The sequence below is a fragment of the Hemicordylus capensis genome, chromosome 6 (assembly GCF_027244095.1).
Source record: "Hemicordylus capensis ecotype Gifberg chromosome 6, rHemCap1.1.pri, whole genome shotgun sequence".
NCBI classification, from domain to species: Eukaryota; Metazoa; Chordata; class Lepidosauria; order Squamata; family Cordylidae; genus Hemicordylus; species Hemicordylus capensis.
Window position 1 is genome coordinate 81,374,107 of NC_069662.1, and position 19,674 is coordinate 81,393,780.

General features: G+C 43.2%; 1 protein-coding gene across 3 annotated transcripts in view; it reads right to left on the reverse strand.

The window, feature by feature from the left end:
- The window catches only part of CNTNAP2 (contactin associated protein 2), a 1,803,519-nt gene that overhangs the window by 333,019 nt on the left and 1,450,826 nt on the right, over positions 1 to 19,674 (reverse strand). The window lies entirely within an intron of this gene.

Sequence of the window (19,674 nt, forward strand, 5' to 3'; positions counted from 1 at the left end):
AGCAAGAGTTGCACTATCACTCCAAAGGCATATAGGGAAATACATCTTTTAATGCTCCCCCATTAAATAACAAAACAAAAATCCTTCCTGCACATTGATAACTAGTGAGCCTCTTCTCACGAGCAGTGAGAAGGGCTTGAAGGTGGGCTGTGGAGAAGGCGGGTTAAACCTACCTTCTCCACAGACGATCGTCTCCCTTTTCCTGGGTGGGTGGATCACCTGCCAAGAAGAGCAGCAGCTGCTCCAAGCAGCTCTGAGGGTCAGGGTGCTGGGATATGCCACCACGTGTGGCCTGCCAGGCCATGCAGAGGCCCATTGTGCAGGCGTGGCAGCTACAAAATGGCTGCTGTGCTGGGGGAAAGGCCGCATTCATTCATTCAATTTCTATACCGCCCCTCCAAAAATGGCTCAGGGCAGTTTACACAGAAAAATAATAAGTAAGATGGATCCCTGTCCCCAAAGGGCTCACAATCTAAAAAGAAACATAAGATAGACACCAGCAACAGTCATTGGAGGTACTGTGCTGGGGGTGGATAGGGCCAGTTACTCTCCCCCTGCTAAATAAAGAGAATCACCATGTTAAAAGGTGCCTCTTTGCCTAGTTAGCAGGGGTAATGAAGAACAGCTGAACTGGCCAGATTTGGACCAAAGGGAAGCCAGCGTGCGGAAGGGGGAACATCCACGGACACCCCCCTGCCACCTTGGAGAACCACCCCGGAGGGGGTAAGTTTTTTTAAAAAAAAGAAATTAAAATTTTAAAAACCCTCATGAACCCCCTGAATGGGCTGGTGGTGTGTGTTTCAGTCCAGGGTCTGACAAAATGGGGTGGTTCGGTTAGACCCCAAACCGAACCGGTTCAACATCAAACATGTTCAATGTTGAGCCTGTTTGTATATCCCTAGCAACAACCACTGGAGGGATGATGTGCTGGAGATGGATAGGGCATTTTAGTGTGGCATGTCCTCAGCTCTGGACGAATTCTGGTGCTACCTCTGATCCCACCCCAAAACTTCCTGAACACTGATACGTTCAGTAAGTATTATTTCAGACTGAAGTGGGGAAAACTTGCCTAATTGTCACTCTACAGCTCTTATTGTTCTGTAAACAGCTCTGAATTGTCGTAACAACTCAATGACTGTGACCATGACTTGAGATCTCATGAGCCCTGCTGTGGGGATCAAAGGTCCATCTAGTCCATCATCCAATGCTGATTTGAGTGGGGGCACTGCCTGAGATGAGGCCAAGATGCCACTACCCATGCCCCGACACTCACACTAGAATTGGGCTTTTTGAGAAGGGATTTAAAGAAAGTGAGAAGCAGCACCATGCAAATGAGTTCAGAATGTCATGGACTGTAGCTCAGATATTTCAGCTGAATACCAAAACTTAAATAATCAAATGTTCTATCATATCATGAGGTAGGTTTTCAGTCACTATCATGCTCTTGTCATTCTATTTAAGGAAAGCTTGCAGTGTCACCATACTGCTCAGGTTTTATTTCTAGCTGTTCAGTTAATGAACCAGGGTTCATCTTGTTCACACCTCCTACTACTGCAGAAGTTAATGCTCATTGTCAATGCTTCCTTTGCAAACTTAGCTAATTACAGCACCAGAAGGGAAGAAAATTGCTTACATTTATCAAAAGAGAGATTATAAGTAGAAATGATTAATGAAGATGAAAGTAAATGATTAAGTGTACGAAAGTAAAATTAGCAGTTGGATGTAATCATGATGGGCTGTATGGGAATCTATAACTACAAACAGAACAAACTGCAAACTCTGTGAAGCGATTCTCATGATCAGTGAGACCCACTGGAGGGGGTTTTGCAGGGAGAATGGGCTTAGCCCACTCTCCCTGCAGACAATCAAGGCAGCTGCCCGTGGCCAAATTGGCTGCCCACACAACTGCCGGCTCAGTCATGGAGCCGCTGCGGGGATCAGGGGCCGTGTGGCCCCCAGAAGTTCCAGGATGCCCCCGCATGACTGCACGGAACATCCTGGAGAGACCACCGAGCCCAGGGAGGCTGCTTGCAGCCTCCTGGCCTGGGGTCTCCTCATGTGGAGCCGCACTGCGGCAATACACGATCAGGAAGCCTGGGTTAGTGTAGCGCTCGCTCTGCTAACCTGGGCTAAGGGGAGGGCTACTTTGGTGGGCTAGCCACCAGGGAACCACCAGGCTCACCTGCGAGCCCGCTGGTTCTCATGACAACTGGAAAGTGGGCCAAGCTCCCTTAGTCCACTTTCCAGTGATAGTGAGAATACCCTCTGTGACTGATTATATTTTACAAACAATCTAAAGATTTAAATGCAGAAGATATCATGGACAGAACAATTTTCAGACTTGCATGGAGCAAAGCTTGCCTCCGTCAAGCATCATGCCCTCTGTCCTCCCCTTACCTCCTGTTATTAAGAGCAGTATGTTATATACCAAAGCAACTCTGGAAATGGAAAGCTGTTTTCCATGGCCCCCAGTAGAATCAGAGGTCCTCTTACCCCTGGACTTTGGGGGCGATGTCCAGGGCCTCCACACCCCCTGGTGGCCCCCAAATCCTCTTTAGTCTGTCCTGGGTGGTGTGGTTTGTGCCCTCAAGAACCTATGTGTTATAAAATGATGCTTAACTTACAGCGGGGAGGGGGGTGTTCCAAAGGCCTTTAGGTCCAGGTTCCAAAATTACCTAGGTGCACCTCTGAGTAGAATTTCCAAGTGTGGGGCTCAAGGCAGTTAGGATGTAATAAATGTGCATCAAACAATGATCCCTTTTCAACACTGTTCTGAAAGTAATCAAATCATCAACACACACACCCCCATGTCATATGGCACTTACTTCTAAGTAACACACTCAACCAGTTAGACAAGGTAAAGTTTGCTTTTCTTCAAAAGGTGAGGGCAGCCTGCATAGGCGGTTAGTGGGTTCAATTAATTTAAAAATTACATTCAAAAGGGATCTCAGTCAACCATACTGAAAACACACAATTGGGTCATGAATGTTAATAGTAGAACTAGAAGGTTACTCTTCAGAACTCTTTGCCTCTCATCTGAACCCCATCTCTCATTCTCCCTTTTTCTCTAGAGTACTTCTCCAAATCTGACCAGCTCAGCTGAGCTCCTCCCCCTCCATGGCTAAGCTGTGTCAGAAAGGAGAGCTGGTCTTGTGGTAGCAAGAATGAATTGTCCCCTTTGCTAAGCAGGGTCTGCCCTGGTTTGCATTTAAATGGAAGACTACATATGTGAACACTTGAAATATGAGGATAGGGCCGTTCTGGGAAGACATGCAGAAGGTTCCAAGTTCCCTCCCTGGCATCTCCAAGATAGGGCTGAGAGAGACTCCTGCCTGCAACATTGGAGCAGCCACTGCCAGTCTGTTTAGACAATACTGAGCTAGATGGTCTGAATCAATATAAGGCAGCCAGGGGCGTATCTAGGGTAGGGCAGGCAGGGCATGTGCCCTGGGCGCCACTTGAAGGGGGCATACAATTTTTTAAAATTTTTTTAAAAAATGCCAACTGCAAACAAAATGGCCACTGTGCATGCTCAAAGGGCCTCTGTGAGGTCCTATGCCAGGCCTTGCAAAGGTCATCTGAGCATGCGTGTGGCCTTTTTCCTCCCAGTGGCCTTTTTTTAAAAAAAATTAAAATATTTTTTTAATATTTTTTAAATGCTCCCCGCACATGCTCAAATGGTCCCTGTGAGGCCCTAGAGGCCAGTGGTGGGAGGGGAAACCTTTGCAGACCACCCCCCATGGCCTTTAGGAAGCCCCCCGAAGGGGCTACAGGCAAAAATAAATAAATAAATAAATTTAATATAATATGTCACTGTACACATATTTAGTTTGGCACTATGTACAGAGAATCAGGGCTTGTGAATACTGAGCTGAAGCTTATGAGCTAGGATTGTATTCATTTGATCTTACTTTGATTCTTGTGATAAGTGAGTTAAATGTGATGTCTTAATAATATGGCTATTAATGGTGAATTTGTCTTTGAATCAATGTGAAATCCTTAGTATTAAGGCCAACTGGGAGTTTCTTGCTCTCCTCTCATTTTAACTGTCTTTCTAGAATATATTCTAAGCAATGACACAGCTTACTCTGCATATCCTTTTCAGAGTGTCTGGGAAAAGTCAAATTCTCCATTTATTCTTAAAACTTATGTAATAGTATTTGGGTATTTCATGAGCCCCAGCATGCTGAAATTTGTAGTTTTCCAGCATTTTTTGGTCTGTCTACATCCACTGCTAAATAGTTTTTGAAATATTAAAAGATTAATGAACTTGAATTGTATTTTTGAGCTGATATTATGGTAAAATTATCTGAAAGATGGGTGTCAGATGTTTGGACAGGGGGCACAATTTCAGTGCTTTCCCTAGGCACTATTTTCCCTAGATACGCCTCTGAAGGCAGCTTCCTATGTTCCTATGCTCTGCAGCTAACCACAGCACAGCACTGCAATCAGCTGCGGGTCCTGGAAAGAACAGGCTGGCTGCACATCTTTATCAATCATCTTTGACTACAACATATCTTTTTTGCTTGATTATCCAAGGGAGGGAGGTTTCAACTTCTGCTGGCCAATTTTTGGTGGGAGTTATTGCCCCTGCTGCCCCTAGGCTTCTAGGGATCATGCTTTGTTCATAAACTGATGCAGGGGGACGGCTGTGCTGCCCTCTCTAGTTTCACCTGCTGTATTTGTATGATGGGATAAATTCTGACTTGGTCTTGAAGGGCATGTTCTCCTCCAGGTCTGGACACTTTGTGGCTCACCAAGATGAACACAGCCCAGTAGGCCTCTTAGTGTGACATGCCAGGTACTTGGAAACTCTCTATTTTTTCAATCCAAAACAAGAACAGGAAGTTTAACAAGCCCTTACTGGAGTGCCAGTTATGGCTGCTGGGCTGCATTCTACAGACTGTGCAATGTAGATTTTACATTACACTGGCAGATTTTGTCTAGCCAATTGCCAAGGGGTATGGAGGGCAGACTGTGGAGTCCTCTCTCTGTGCATTTCAGTGACCCTGGGGACTGGTTCATAAGTTCATATTTTCAGACCTCTCATTCAAAAACTACCCCAGGATCTGAATGCACATGGAATCTTCTCTGTGCATATCTGGAACAGTTTCCCACAAAAATAGATACATGCATGGATTCTGCAGACGATCGATATTCATGGCACCCCGTCCTTCACTAACTGTAGGTTTAAAACCATGGTTTGTACAATTTTCTATTACAGACACGGTTCTTCCTCTGCTGAGAACTACATACAGAGAAAATGGACAAAGGCTATTAGTATTCCTATAGACCAATAGTGTCATAAAAAAAAATTTCTTGCTCGTATGATAAAATATATCTCCTTGAGAACCATTTCATTTAATATGAAAACATTCCTATCAGAGTTAATGTAGTATGAACTAAACTCAGAGCAGTCAATAACATATTTATTTCTGACATAATAGAAGAATGTATGGCGTTCAGGGGACCATTTTGCATTCTAGTGAGCATTTAATAAAACCTATTATTTCAAAATACAGTTGCCTGAGAAGAAAGAAGGTTAGTTTTATCACTTTGTAAAGATGTTTTTCAAAGATTTTCAGTGTGCCTGAACATAGTTCCATCAAAGAAATCAAAAGCTCATTTAGGCATTTGAAGTAACAACATTTTCAAAAGATCTCAGTGACCTATAGGAGATTTGGGAATTAAACTCATCTCAAATACTGAAAAGGCTACAACCCTATACACCAGTGAACATCACTGAGGCTATTCACACGATTGTAGAAAATTGGGCCAGCCTCTGCTAGCCCAATTTTCTACAACTGTGAGAACCACCGGGCTTGGTTGCGAGCCCGGTGGTTCTTAAGCGGGCCACCCGCTTAAGTAGCCCAGTGCTTAAACCGGGTTTGCGGAGCGAGTGCTCTGCAAACCTGGTTTAAGCAATCGTGAGTTGGCACAGTGCAGCTCTGTACCATAGCAATTCATGAGGACACCAACGGAGGGGAGGTGAAAAGCCGCCTCCAGGCTCCAGGGGTCTCTCCATCATGCCCTGCAGGCTTGCGCAGGGCATGCTGGAGCTTCCGGGGGCCAATCGGCCCCTGCTCCCCCCAGCATCTGCGAGCTCCGTAACAAAGCTGGAAGTCGTGTGGGCAGCTGGTTCAGCCGCCCAGAGCAGACTGTCTGCTCATGTGCTGGGGGAGCAGGCTAAGCCCGCTCTCCTCACTCAGCCTCCCCAGGCAGGTCTCTGTGTTCGTGAGACCCACCTCAATATTTTTCAAGCAGAGGCCAAATTCAATTTGGCAGTACCCCCCTGTATGCTGCTGGACCTGGCGGTAAGTTTTCTTATTTTTTTTTTTAAACGTGTAGAACCCCTGAGATGACCTGGGGGAGTTGGCTTGAGGCTGAACTGAATTGGGCCTGGTTTGGTTTGAGGATGAGCCATTGAACTGGCCCAGTTCGATGGTGAACCGGCTCAACCTCCAGCCATTTCACACATCCCTAACTCTGAGGCTTTGTGTTCTGTATACTTTGCTAGATAGCACACCTGACAGTGTCGAAGAGGGATTTTTAACAGGCATGGCTTTGCTTACTGATCCGGTAGTATGGCATGACAAGCGGTGGCTGCTGAACTACTCTGCACAGCTATTAAAGTTCAACTAATACAGCCTGATCCTCCAGAAGTTCAAATCATTTAAAGGTCCACTAAAGCAAACAGAATGGGTACTTGAAAGGTCAAATCCAAATTCTCAATAAAGTCCTTTAATTCCTAGTGATTTTAACTGAACTTGGTATCATGGCATCTTTGATGAACAAGGCCACTGAGGGGATGGCTCGTTGCAAACATGACCCATTGCTAATTATAATGCTCACTTGATTCTCCATCAACAATTGCAAAATTAAATTAATTGACTGGACTGCTTGCTCTAAACATAGCAGAAACAGCTGTTTGTTGTTTGCTATTTGGAACCATTCCATAACGCAGTCAATCCACATGTTAGCAAGGGGAGGGGGAGGAAATCTCCTTATTAAGTACCAAAGAACACACAATTGTTATTTGAACAGACACCTAATCCATACACCTCTTAACTGCTTGTCAGAAAAATCTCTTGTTCAATGTCTTCCTAATAGTTCAGCAACAAAAGACATACCAGCATCACCCCCCTTGTCAGCAGAGTTGGGCCACAAAAGGTCATTCAAAAAACCTGTTTAAGCACCTTATATACACATAGAAATTAGCTTACATTTAGTAGTAGTACATTCATCTTGCAGTCTTAAGCACAGGTGCAGGTTCCAAGGCCAATTCAGGCATGCGAAGGAGCAATGGAACACCCAATATTCTGCCCCATGTGTGACTTGGCATGCTCTGTTCAGGTACGTTGGCCTCTCCTAGAAGGTAATATACCTGTATCTTGTCCACTGGCCTCAAAATTGCCTCCTTCCTTGGCCATCTCCGCCAATCCTCCTTCCTCATCTGCAGCTGCTTGAATCAGTTCCAGGCAGCTGGAGCCTTGGACTATGATTAAGAAGTTTCAGCTGTTTAACTAGTGTGAAAAATACCTTAATATTATGGGATACTTTTAACAATACATTTAACCCCCACTTTTGACAGACATACAAATCTCCTGTTTTCAGGCATTTCAAGTCATCTGGATTTCTTGAACTATATGTGTTCAAGTAAGTAGCTCATAGAAAAAGATATACTTGTATCTCCTAGTTCAGGAGGAGTAGTTCAGCATCTTTTAAAATATATAAAGTTCAAGTTGTGCCATCAAGTCACTGTCAACTCTTGGCGACCAGAGAGCCATGTGGTTTTCTTTGGTAGAATACAGGATGGGTTTACCATTGTCATCTCCTGTGCAGTACGAGATGATGCTTTTCAGCATCTTCCTTCTTATATTGCTGCTGCCCAATATAGGTGTTTCCCATAGTCTGGGAAACATACCAGCGGGGATTCAAACCAGCAACCTCTTACTCCCTAAGCAAGTTATTTCCCTGCTGCACCATTAGGTGGCTATTTTTAAAATATATACTTAATATATATTTTTAAAGAGGGCGTAATTCTGCTTATTTTTGTAATAAATTGTTTGTATGGCCATAGATGGAAATTCTTGCGCTTAAAAAAACAGCAACCAACCATTTATGCACTTATGGATCACAGCATCATTCTTGGTTTTTGTTATTAGGGCATTATCTACCCACATTTATAGGCCAAACTCATGAATAGCTTCACATACTGAAGCTAACCTGACTGTACCCAATAGGGATGTGCGAGCCCATTTGAGCTTGAACTGGCCTAGTTCGGCTTGAGGTTAAGCCAACCGCATTGGGTTGGTCCGGGGGTGCTAGTGGATGTAATTTTTTTCCAAGTTGGACTCACCACCACCTCTGGGTTTGATGGCACCAGGGGATGCCACTGTGGCAGCGGGCTGTGTGTGTCTCTGGCAGCTTTCCCTCCCCCGCTGGCCTCATCCTGGTCTCCAAAGGGCAGTTTGGCCTATTTCGGGGCCATTTCAGTCCTTTGAAAGAGTGCAGTGGCCATTTTTGAGGTTGCTGCAATGTGCGCTGGCCATTTGCGTGGCTGGGTAATGAAAATGGCAAGCGCACATGCACGGCAGCCTCAAAAATGTCCACTGTGCTCTCTCAAAGGGCTGCTGTCTTAACTATCAGCACTATGTGGTGCTTTATTGTTGTTTTTAAATGCTCTTTCCAGTGCTGGCATATGTGATCATAAACATGGCAGTTACCATTTTGTGAACAATTAGAGGAAAAGCCACAAATATAATGGGTGCCTTAGATTAATTATTGTGGTTGCCTCCTGCTTTCTTCCTATTATCACTCTGAAACCTTTCCCACAGATACAACTGATATATTTTATTTCAGCTCTCAAACAGAGCAAGTCACACTGGCAGCTACTGTAATTCAGTACAGTATGATATTGTGGCTAAAATATCCTGAAAAAAGGCAAAGTCAATCCAGAATGCAATCCAGAGGAGCTATTTCCTTTAGAGGAGGAGGAGTAGAAGCAAGTTTATTCATCCTAGGATTGCAGTCACTTTCAGTGGTCTTGGTCTTGTGCCTGTATGTCTTGACATACAGAATATTACCATGTGAAAGGCAAGGAAATATAGGATGAGAAAAGCTTCCTGCTAAATTTGTATGTCAGGCTGCTATTATAGGAAGGGGAGCAGGGCGAACTAAGAGAGATGGCCACCCTGCTTTAGCAACAAGAAAGTCAAGAAGCAACAGAAGCTAAAGAACAAAGCAGAAGTAGCAAGGAGGGCAGGTTTTCTGCTCCATTGCTGTGAACAAACACAGATTTTAAAGGATGTGTTTATGGTAGTAAACATACATTGTCCCCTTTACTAAGCAGGGTCCACCTTGGTTTGCATTTGAATGGGAGACTACAGGTGAGCACTGTAAGATATTCCTCTTAGGGGATGGGGATGTTCTGGGAAGAGCACCTGCATGCTTGCATGTAGAAGGTTCAAAGTTCTCTCCCTGGCATCTCCAGATAGGGCTAAGAGACACTCTTGCCTGGAACCTTGGAGAAGCCATTACCAGTCTGTGTAGACAGTACTGAACTAGATGAACCAGTGGTCTGACTTGCTAGAAAGCAGCTGCCTATGTTCCTAAGCATTATACAAAATGAGAAACCAATCACGTGCAGGAAATAGTTGCCTTATCTTTGTGTGAAGAAAGGGGGTGGTAACAACACTATAAGGGTTGGTGATCATGAGGCAAGCACATATCAATTAGGCAGACCTACACAAAGATATGCAATCTGACAACAGTGCAGACTGATGAATCTGGTCAGTCAGACATTTATAGGGCTAGGCACTCTTTTGGCCCCTATTATTATTTCTTGTTTACACAGTCAGACAGGTGTTATTGACTGGTTTGTCTTATCCAAACATCGAGTCATTCCCAAGGACCTGGGATGCCAGAATTTTATTGTCAATTGTTATAGATATCGTCGCAGAATGTAGGCTGTTCCCAGTAAAGCTGCTTTTTGTAATTGGCTGATGGTGATTTCTGTGGCCCCTATGGTGTTGAGGTGCTCTTCAAGGTCTTTTGGGACTTCACTCAGGGTGCCAATTACCACTGGGATTATTTTGGTCTTTTTCTGCCACAGCCTTTCAATTTCAATTGGTAGATCTTTGTATTTTGTGATTTTTTTCTATTTCTTTTTCTTCTATTCTGCTATCCCCTGGTATTGCTATGTCCATTATTTTGACTTGTTTTTCTTTCTTCTCGACTACAGTTATATCTGGTGTATTGTGTGGCAGATGTTTGTCTGTTTGTAGTCGGAAGTCCCATAATATTTTTACATCTTCATTTTCTTCAACTTTTTCAATTTGATGGTCCCATCAATTTTTGGCTACAGGTAGCTTGTATTTTTTGCAGATGTTCCAGTGTATCATCCCTGCTACCTTGTCATGCCTTTGTTTGTAGTCAGTCTGTGCGATCTTTTTACAACAGCTGATTCGGTGGTCCACTGTTTCATCTGCTTCTTTACAAAGGCGGCACTTGCTGTTTGTTGTTGACTTTTCTACTTTGGCTCTTATTGCATTTGTTCTTAGTGCCTGTTCTTGCGCAGCCAGTATTAAACCCTCTATTATTATTATTATTATTATTATTATTATTTCTTTTGTCATCTGAGCCCTGTTTAAGTTGGTAACTGCAATACTACAGTATTCTCTGGCCATCTGCAGTGGTGGCAGAGAAGTACAGGCGAAGCATAGTAGCACAAGGAAAAAGATGCCTGGGTCAAAACCCCTGGCGCCTAGCATGGGCTGAAAGAGTTTAACAAACAGTTTAGGACCTACTCCTAAATTTGCCTTTCTGTAAATTGCAGGTAAAAGGTAAAGTGTGCTGTCAAGTCAGTTTCGACTCCTGGCGACCACAGAGCCTTGTGGTTGTCTTTGGTAGAATACAGGAGGGGTTTACCATTGCCTCCTCCCGCGCAGTATGAGACGATGCCTTTCAGCATCTTCCTATATCTTTGCTGCCTGATATAGTACCAGTGGGGATTCAAACTGGCAACCTTCTGCTTGTTAGTGAAGCATTTCCCCACTGTGCCACTTATGGTAGCTGTTGTAATTTCAGTTGACTCTCTGGAGTTAATGAGGTTTTAAGCATTATTTCCAAGCACCAAAGCAAGATTTAGCTCTGAAGTTTATTTTTATGTGCCGAGGTAGCAGAGAAATGCGAAGCTGCTATCACTTTATATTTGCTGGTTTTTGCTTTCAAAAAGCACATTTAAGGAAAAAACATTTATCATTTTCATAATATATGGCTTCAAGAAAGGAATTTTGCACTGATCTAGAGGAAATAAAACAGCAGATGCAAAATATCATCCTGGCTATCAGACATTTGATTAAAATGCCCTTTTCACCATGGTAAACAACATTTCTCTTAGCTCCCTGAACAAGCTTATTGCATGGATGGATTGCTGCATTTTCATTACAGGGACCATGTCTACCCATGTTCAATATTCCCCAGTCCCTCTCCGACAAGCAGTGCAATGAAAGAGACCCATCTTCTTCTTCCAGAATTAGCACACTGTAAGAAAGCAGCAGGAACGGTATCTGTCACATCAGGTGTCCAGCTGCATCTCAGGGAAAAAAAAACAGATTCTTGACAGCTTCATTAGACTGTCAGGAAGATTCACTTTTGGATCCTGAAACTGAAAAGCCACTGCAGTGCGGATGATTCCTTCTTCATTGAGACACATTCCTATTGCAACACCAAGACTGGCTTGTTTTGTTTTACTTGTTATCACAGCCCTAGCAGTGAGATTAGATGTTATTATTTAGAACATAAGAACAGTCCCACTGGTTCAGGCCCAAGGCCTATCAGTTCCAGCATCCTGTTTCACACAGTGGCCCACCACATGCCTCCGGAAAGTCCACAAGCTAGAGGTATGTGCATGCCCTCTCTCCTACTGTTGCTTGCCTACAACTACTATTTACAGACATCGTGTCTTTGCGGCTGGAGGTGGCCTATAGCCATCAGACTAATAGCCATTGATAGACCCGTCCTCCATGAATTTGTCTAAGCCGCTATTAAAGCCATTTGAGCTAGTGGCTATCACCACATCCCATGGCAAACAATTCCAGAGATTAATTATGCACTATGTGAAAAAGTACTTCATTTTGTCAATCCTAAATTTCCCAACCTTCAGCTTCATGGGATGACCTCTGATTCTAGTGTTGTGAGAGAGGGAGAAAAATTTATCTCTGTCCACTCTCTGTAATTCATGCATAATATTATACACCTTTATCATCCCCCCCCACCCTGTAGTCACCTCTTTTCCAAGGTAAAGAGCCCCAGATGCTGTAGCCTTGCCACATAAGGAAGGTGCTCCGGGCCCCTGATCATCTTGGTTGCCCTCTTCGGCACCTTTCCCAGTTCTACAAAATCCTTTTTAAGATGTGACCAGAACTGTATGCAGTACAGTCATCCCTTGCCAACTACAGTTTCCTCAGTCGTGGTTTTGAATATCCACGAATGGGAAATTGTGACCAGTCTTGCCAACCACGTATCTACAGTTTGGCAAGATTTTTTAGTGATGTGATCCCCCCCCACAATTTTGGGGGGGTTCAGAGGTTTAATCTGCTCATTTCTCTTGCTGACCCTGCTAATTCTTCATGATTTAAAGTGACTTTTAGTGAGGGGGGGGGAGGCGGGTTGGAGTTCAAAAGTGCATTTGAGCAATTTGGGGGGGGTTCAAAATTTTCAAGAGGTTCAATTTGCTCAGTCCTCTTGCTTATTCTTGGTTATTTTAAAGGATTCCGGGTGATTTTTGGCAATTTTTGGGGTATTTTTGGTTGGGAAGCAACCTGTCTAGAGAGTAGGATGCTGTTGGTTCAAATCCCCACTGGTGTGTGTCCCAGAATATGGGAAACTCCTATATTGGGAAGCAGTGATAGAGGAAGGTGCTGAAAGGTTAAAGTGGACATAGTTAAAGTGTGTTGCATACTGAACTCTCAAATTCTCCAGTGGAATGAAGCCCCACATTGTCAGTATATGTGAGAGAATTTTGTTTTATTGACATTGTGTTGGCTCCATTAGAGGGTTCTCTAAATCTCCAGGCAATGCCCTATAACACCCTGCATTTCAAAGCCCTGGATATATGATACCAATATGGCATGAACACCAATTATGAATATCTAGAATGTTCAAAGGCTGGTGACATTATTTGGCAATGGACCCTACAAGTAAGTCACAACTTTTTTAAAAAAACTAAAAAGCATACACAAAACTGAGCAAGAGAAATACAGTTGCTTTAAGCTGTATCTGATTCAGTCAATTTCCATGCAAAGAGATGCAATATTTAGGGAGCAGGCTGTGCAATTCACACCATGCTGGGTGTCCCATTCTCTCCCCCTGCCCCGCCAAAACCACAAGCTGTAAAAATCTGTTTCTGTTTTAGACTACTGTGGTTCTAGAACATACCCAGAAGTAGCCCCATGGAACAGGATGAATTGCAACACTTTTAAGCAGCAAATACTTAGGAGTGGCACATTCCTTTACACTCCTATGCTACCACCAAAATGCTCCACTGCTGTTATCTGGTCAAGAAAGGAAATGTTTATGGTAACAAAATCCTTGACAAGCTAGGCAAGTTTCTATAAAATGGTTCCATCATATGCATCCTGGCCTATTTAGGATGCTGTTATCATAGACTCTTCTTATTGATAGTTCTACTGCAAAAGAGACTTGGAACAATGCACCAGTAGCTGGTGGTGATGGTGTTGCAATGGTAAAATGACATAAAGACAGTGTCAGTTCTGGGGGGATGTTATTGGGGGAACTACCACAGGTAGCTTCTGTTGAAAACAACAACAAAAGAAATATTTCCCCTCAGGTTAGACTCTTAAAGTTTCCTGTTTCCACTTCATCCGCCTGGCAATGGGAGACGGGAAGGAGAGATCATTGTGGCCAAAACACTCAAAACGTTTTGAGGTTTGTTCCATTGAAACAACCGAGTGGACTGCTGTTTTGACAAAATGTTTTGGTCTTCTGTGTTTTGTTTCAAGCTCAAAACAAATCCTTTTTGTGCACATCACTATTTTCTTTCTTTCTTTCTTTTTAAAAATAGCAAATAATGCTACTCCACAATAAAAGAAAGAAATGATGTGAAGAAACCAGTAATTAAAGCCCCACTCTTGGAGATAAAAGGAACCAACAAATAACGGCACTTAATCAGTTATTTACTGCTTCAATGCAAGCTATGATGAACAGGAAACAAAAGCAAGTGCAGAAGCTTCAAGGAATAACCTACTAATTAAACGTGCAAGGGACCTTTGCTGAATGATACTCGCTTGCAAGTAAACTATGGAAGGATTGTAGCCATTGGCACTGCTGGATAATACAGTGCTATAGTGTCCTGTGTGGAATTACCATTTGAATTCTGCTTCCAGGTGACTGTGGAAAAATACTGCTTTAGCAGTGCTAGTGTGGAAGCAGCCAGTGAATGTGCGTATGGATCCTGGGGACAGTAGTTAGTTTGGATTAATTAAAGTAGAGCAAATGCTATTATATAGTCAGATGTGAGGATGGGAAGTGCATACCTAACCTGGTTTAAGTAAAACTAGCTAAGCCTGGCGCAGAGCATCTGTGCCTCCAGGCGCAAAGCATCTGCACCTCCAGCCGGCCCATCCACCCACCGCCGCTGCCTCCCCCCCCCAGCTTTCTGACCAGCTGCCCCACTTCTCCCCCGGCCTGCTTCTGGCCTCCACTTTCTTGCTGGCGAGTCGGCCGGCTGACCTGCTTCTTCTCCTTGGGCCAGCCCATCGCTGCCTCCTCCTCCTCCTTGCAGCCGAACCAGCCTGCTGCCGTCTCCTGCTCCTGCTGGCTGAGCCAGCTGACATCGCTATTTTCTCCCCCATCACTATCCAATCTAGCAGCTGCTTGCAAACTCTCGTGAGAGCTGCCACACATGGGATTAGCGATGGATACATTTAGGAGAATTAAATATATAGATTGTAATAATAGTGATGAATATTGGATTGCTATGTTGATGCTTAAGAATTCTTTGCATGGGTTTGCCAGCTGGCCTTGGGCTTTCTTTCTTAACCTCCATTTTCCACAATTGTGATATGGGACAAATATTTTTGAAAATGTCTTATATATAGCATTGAGAACTGATTCTAGGATTGAGCCCTGGCACAAATTTAGCCTTAATCATACCTTTTCATATTAATTATGCAGTGATGTATCTACACATGCTACACATCCCACTTCCCATTGGGGTGAAGCTAGGTAATTGATGAGGTCCCCTGCAAAACAAACATCCTTTCTGTGTATATAAATTTCACCACAAACCCATAGGTCTGGGCTAGAGTGCATTTGCACCTCATCCTCCCCAAAGGCTACACAAGCCTCAATGGATTCACATAGCTTCTTGACCATTCACAAACTACCTGGGACACAACACGTGTCCTTTGCTCCACAGTTCAAACACCAAACCTACATGGACATATAGTGCATTAGTAAGTGGGGGGAATGCTTCACAGTTCTCATGCTTTTGGATAACAAACCAACTTGAGCATGGTGCATTTATAAAAAAAATGTTGCTTGTTTGTTCTGATGTAAGAGTTTGTTCCACTTTCACTAGGTGTGAAGTACTCTATGGAGAGAGATAATTCTTTCTGGCAGCTTTACTGCAGTAGGGGGAAATTATTAAAAATCACAGGATTGATCAATTTCCTTCAAATGAAAATACACAGATTTCTGCCATCTTGGTCTATATGTGTGCCCAGTTTCAGAACTCTAAAACCAGACATTGTTGTTTCTCCTCAAAACAAAATGCAAAATCCTTTTCGTGCACATTCCCATTTTCTTTTCTTTTCTTTTTTTTAAATAGCAAAGTTTTATTTCAAGTGTTTATCTTGACAGAATCTGTACCATGCTGAGGAGAGGGTGACGGTAGCATCTGAACATTCGGCCTCAGGCAGCATAATGCTTTGGGTGTAGTCACAGCATTTTGAATTGCAATGCTGTAGTGCAGTGCTTGGTGTGTGCCTTAGTGTGTATCACTTACATTTTAGGTTACTAAATGGTGTGAAGAAAAGGCCGGGGCATTTTTTTTTTTTTTTTTTTGCTTTCTGGCTATAGAAGAAAGTGACTGGCCCTGGTAACTGGTCCTGAGGCAAGATTTCCAGCCAGGACAATTAAAAAAAGGATCTATTGAAACTGTAAATTCATATGTATATGTCCTTCTAAGGTCTCTGACTATGAATGAATCTTTATTACGGTCAATGACCCATAACAGCGGTCTCTAAGTATTGCATACCCTTTGTGGCATGGATCAAACCTTCTCTGTTGCTTTTCCTATCACCAAGTTATCAACTACCATAAAACTTGGAGCTGGCTCACACGATCAAAAGCATGTTCGGTAACTGTTAAATCCTAGATTCCTGCAGTATGCACATACTCCTGATTTCCAGTTACGTTACTCTGGGAAACATTGGTGCTGTCAGGTTGGCACCACACCAACCCATCAGCTGCCTAGTATTGACAAACAGAGTTTAGATTTAAAATTTACAGTTTCTGGTAGATGGGTTGGCACAGTGCTAACCCGATATTGTCCATTTTTTCTTGGGTTCACATGACTGGCAATCGGGAGTGCATGGACCATGGAAGTATAGGATTTAACCATTACCAGAGATTCTTTTAATCATGTGAACTGGTCCACTGTGTTTTTGATGGTATAGAAATGTGGGTTTTTAATTTTATATTTATTTATTTTACATTTCTATCTTGATCTTCCTCCAAGGAGCTCAGAGCAGTGTACATGGTTATGTGTACCCTCATAACAACCCTGTGAGGTATGTTATCCTGAGAGATACATGACTGGCCCAGAGTCACCCAGTGAGTTTCATGGCTGAATTGGGATTTGAACTTGGATCTCCTGGGTCCTAGTCCAACACTCTAACCACTACACCATGCTGGCAACGGTGAGACCAATAAAGATTAAGGTCAGAGAGCCAAGACCAAGCCATCTGTTAAGAAGTGACTATTTGATTCTCAAAGAAAATGCTGGTTAATCAATAAAATAAAGAAGTGATGGTGCTGGGCAAACTGGGCAGCCTCCGCAAACACTTACAGGATGTGGCCAATGACAGTCAGTCCACACCTAGCAGCTTCTAGGGGCATCTATGCAGGTACAAGGCTGGACTTTCACTGATTGACTTGAACATCTGGAATTTCTGTATGGCTGGCTGGGTGCAGACTCTCTCATGGAATCTGTCCAGAATGATTTTGCCCATCTCTATAGTTATTGGAACAAATAATTCAGTAGCTGCTGTGAAGCCCACATCACATCATTGGGAATTTTCAAACTATTTTTGAGGCCATGGTAAAGGCTTGAGTCAGTAAGAGCGTATAACGTTGTGTCTAAAAGGTGAACTAAATGTTACAACATAATCATGTGTAAAGTTAGCCTGGATGGCTGCTTCTCCTCTGCAAGTGCTCTGGGCAGAGGGGTTATTTGTAGTGGGGGATGAAGTGCTGCTCAAGCTTTCACTGCTAGCCTGTTTTCCCCTGAACCCCACAAACTGTTTTGCTCTCCCTGCCTCAGCACAGTTCCAGACCTGTTTTTCCATGAGATTAAAGATAACAATATACAACCAATATAACCTTTTGCATCCTTTTCCTTTCATACATTTTTCAGATCTTGATGTCCTCCCCAAAGTTGATTACATTAGGCACACCATAGAAAGAGAAGCGATTTCAGGGTGAAATCTGAAGTAAGGAAGTGGCGGGCAGGGAAAGAGATTGTTGGCGTGTTTCATTTAGCTCTGCCCTAAACACAATATACTTAACATTTACAGCAGAAAAGAGAGACAGGGGAAAAAATAGACTCCATCAATTTGCTTCAACAATAGAGTGTCAACGATTTTATACTTGATAAGGGAAATATATTCTGGCCAAAGTTATTTTTATTGCAAGCAGGAGAATGAGGGAAAGAGAAGCATTGCTCTTTGCAACATATATGATTTCACATTGAAATGAAGGGCACTAAACTAAATAGATTTCAAAAGGGGAAAGAGACAACAGAATAAACTTCAGCACTCGAACTGAAATCAGAATGAGCACAGAACCAATTCAGCAGGAAGTAATGGAATACACTGCACATACAAAAGGCAACATCGGGACCAATAAAGATTAAAGTCAGAGAGCCAAGACCAAGCCATCTGTTAAGATGTGACTATTTGATTCTCAAAGAAAATGGCTGGAAGAATAACACCCAAAGCACATTCTCTTATCAGGATGTGCTTTTATCCTTATGGTTTTGTAATTTAATTATACTTTTCCTCCCAGTAGCCTCTAATAAAAAAACACAACTTGGACTGTTATGAACTCTTAGTTAACACTCAACGCAATTGTTAACTAATGAAAAGAAGTTCTAAAGCATTAGAACAGAGTGCACATTCAGAGATTGCATGACTGGCAGGATTTAACTGAGCTTCAGCTTAGAATATATCGTCAATTCATGTTCTAAAGCTCTAGTGGTTACTAGCTAATAAAATTTCATCGTTCATGATTAGGTAAATAGAAGTACCCTCTTTGTCTATCAACATGATGAAAATTGTTAGTCTAGAAAAGGTGGAAGCAGAGCTAGGGTGACGAGATCATGCAATGGTTGAGAAATCCTGTCCCTTGCATAAATGATAAATGGAGCCATAACTCAATGGCAGAGCACACACCTTGCATGCACAGAGTCCCAGATTCAACCAAACCCTGGCATTTCTAGTTTTTAAAAGACTCCTGGGTATCATTCCCAGGGAATTACCTCACCTATACCTTTGGGAAGCTCTTGACAAGTCAGAGTACATAATTATCTACCTCAGTACAGTAGATGGCAACTTCAATAATTGTGTAGAAGAAGCTTCCAGAGGGGGACATATATCATTGCTGGGAAGGTGAGGGACATTCCCCCCTGACTCTTGACAATGCGTGTTTGATCCAAGATGTAGTGTACCAATCTCCTCTCTCCAAATCAATGTCATTCCAAAAGCTGTATGTTTCAATCCCTGGTCCCAAGATCACATCCAGAAGAACAGTGAGCATTGTTAGTTAAGCATTATGGACATGATCCAGCATGAGTGAAGCACTAGTCCCATTTTAAGTCCCATTGATTTGTCTTAGTTTGGTTTTCTTCTTTAATTCTCCTCTTGAAATTATGGGACCTACAGCACTTGTTTGGCTGAATCATCACAATTCAAAAAAGATCCACACATGAAACTCACTTAGATGTTCTTGACACACTTTTGTATTATTTTATAATAATATTAATATGATTAGCATCCATATGACATACTTTGACATTGTTATGATATAGTGAGGCTCTCCACACAAGCAGAGTGGAGAGCTGGATGGGGTTAGGTGGGGAGAGTGGCCCAAGCCCACTCTCCCTGCACACGAGCCCCCATGGAGCCCTGGGCAGCCGGATTGGCCACTCACATGATTACCGGCTCTGTCATGGAGCCGGTAGGGCCTGCAGGGATCAGGGGCCACCTGGCCCCCCAGAAGTCCCAAGATGCCCCGTGTGAGTGCATGGGGCATCCTGGGGAGGCCCCTGAGCCTAGGAGGCTTGTTTTAGCCTCCCGGTGGGGGTCTCCTCCAGGTGGTTCCCATGACCACAGGAAAGTGGTCTGGGCTCCCTTAGCCTGTTTTCCTGAT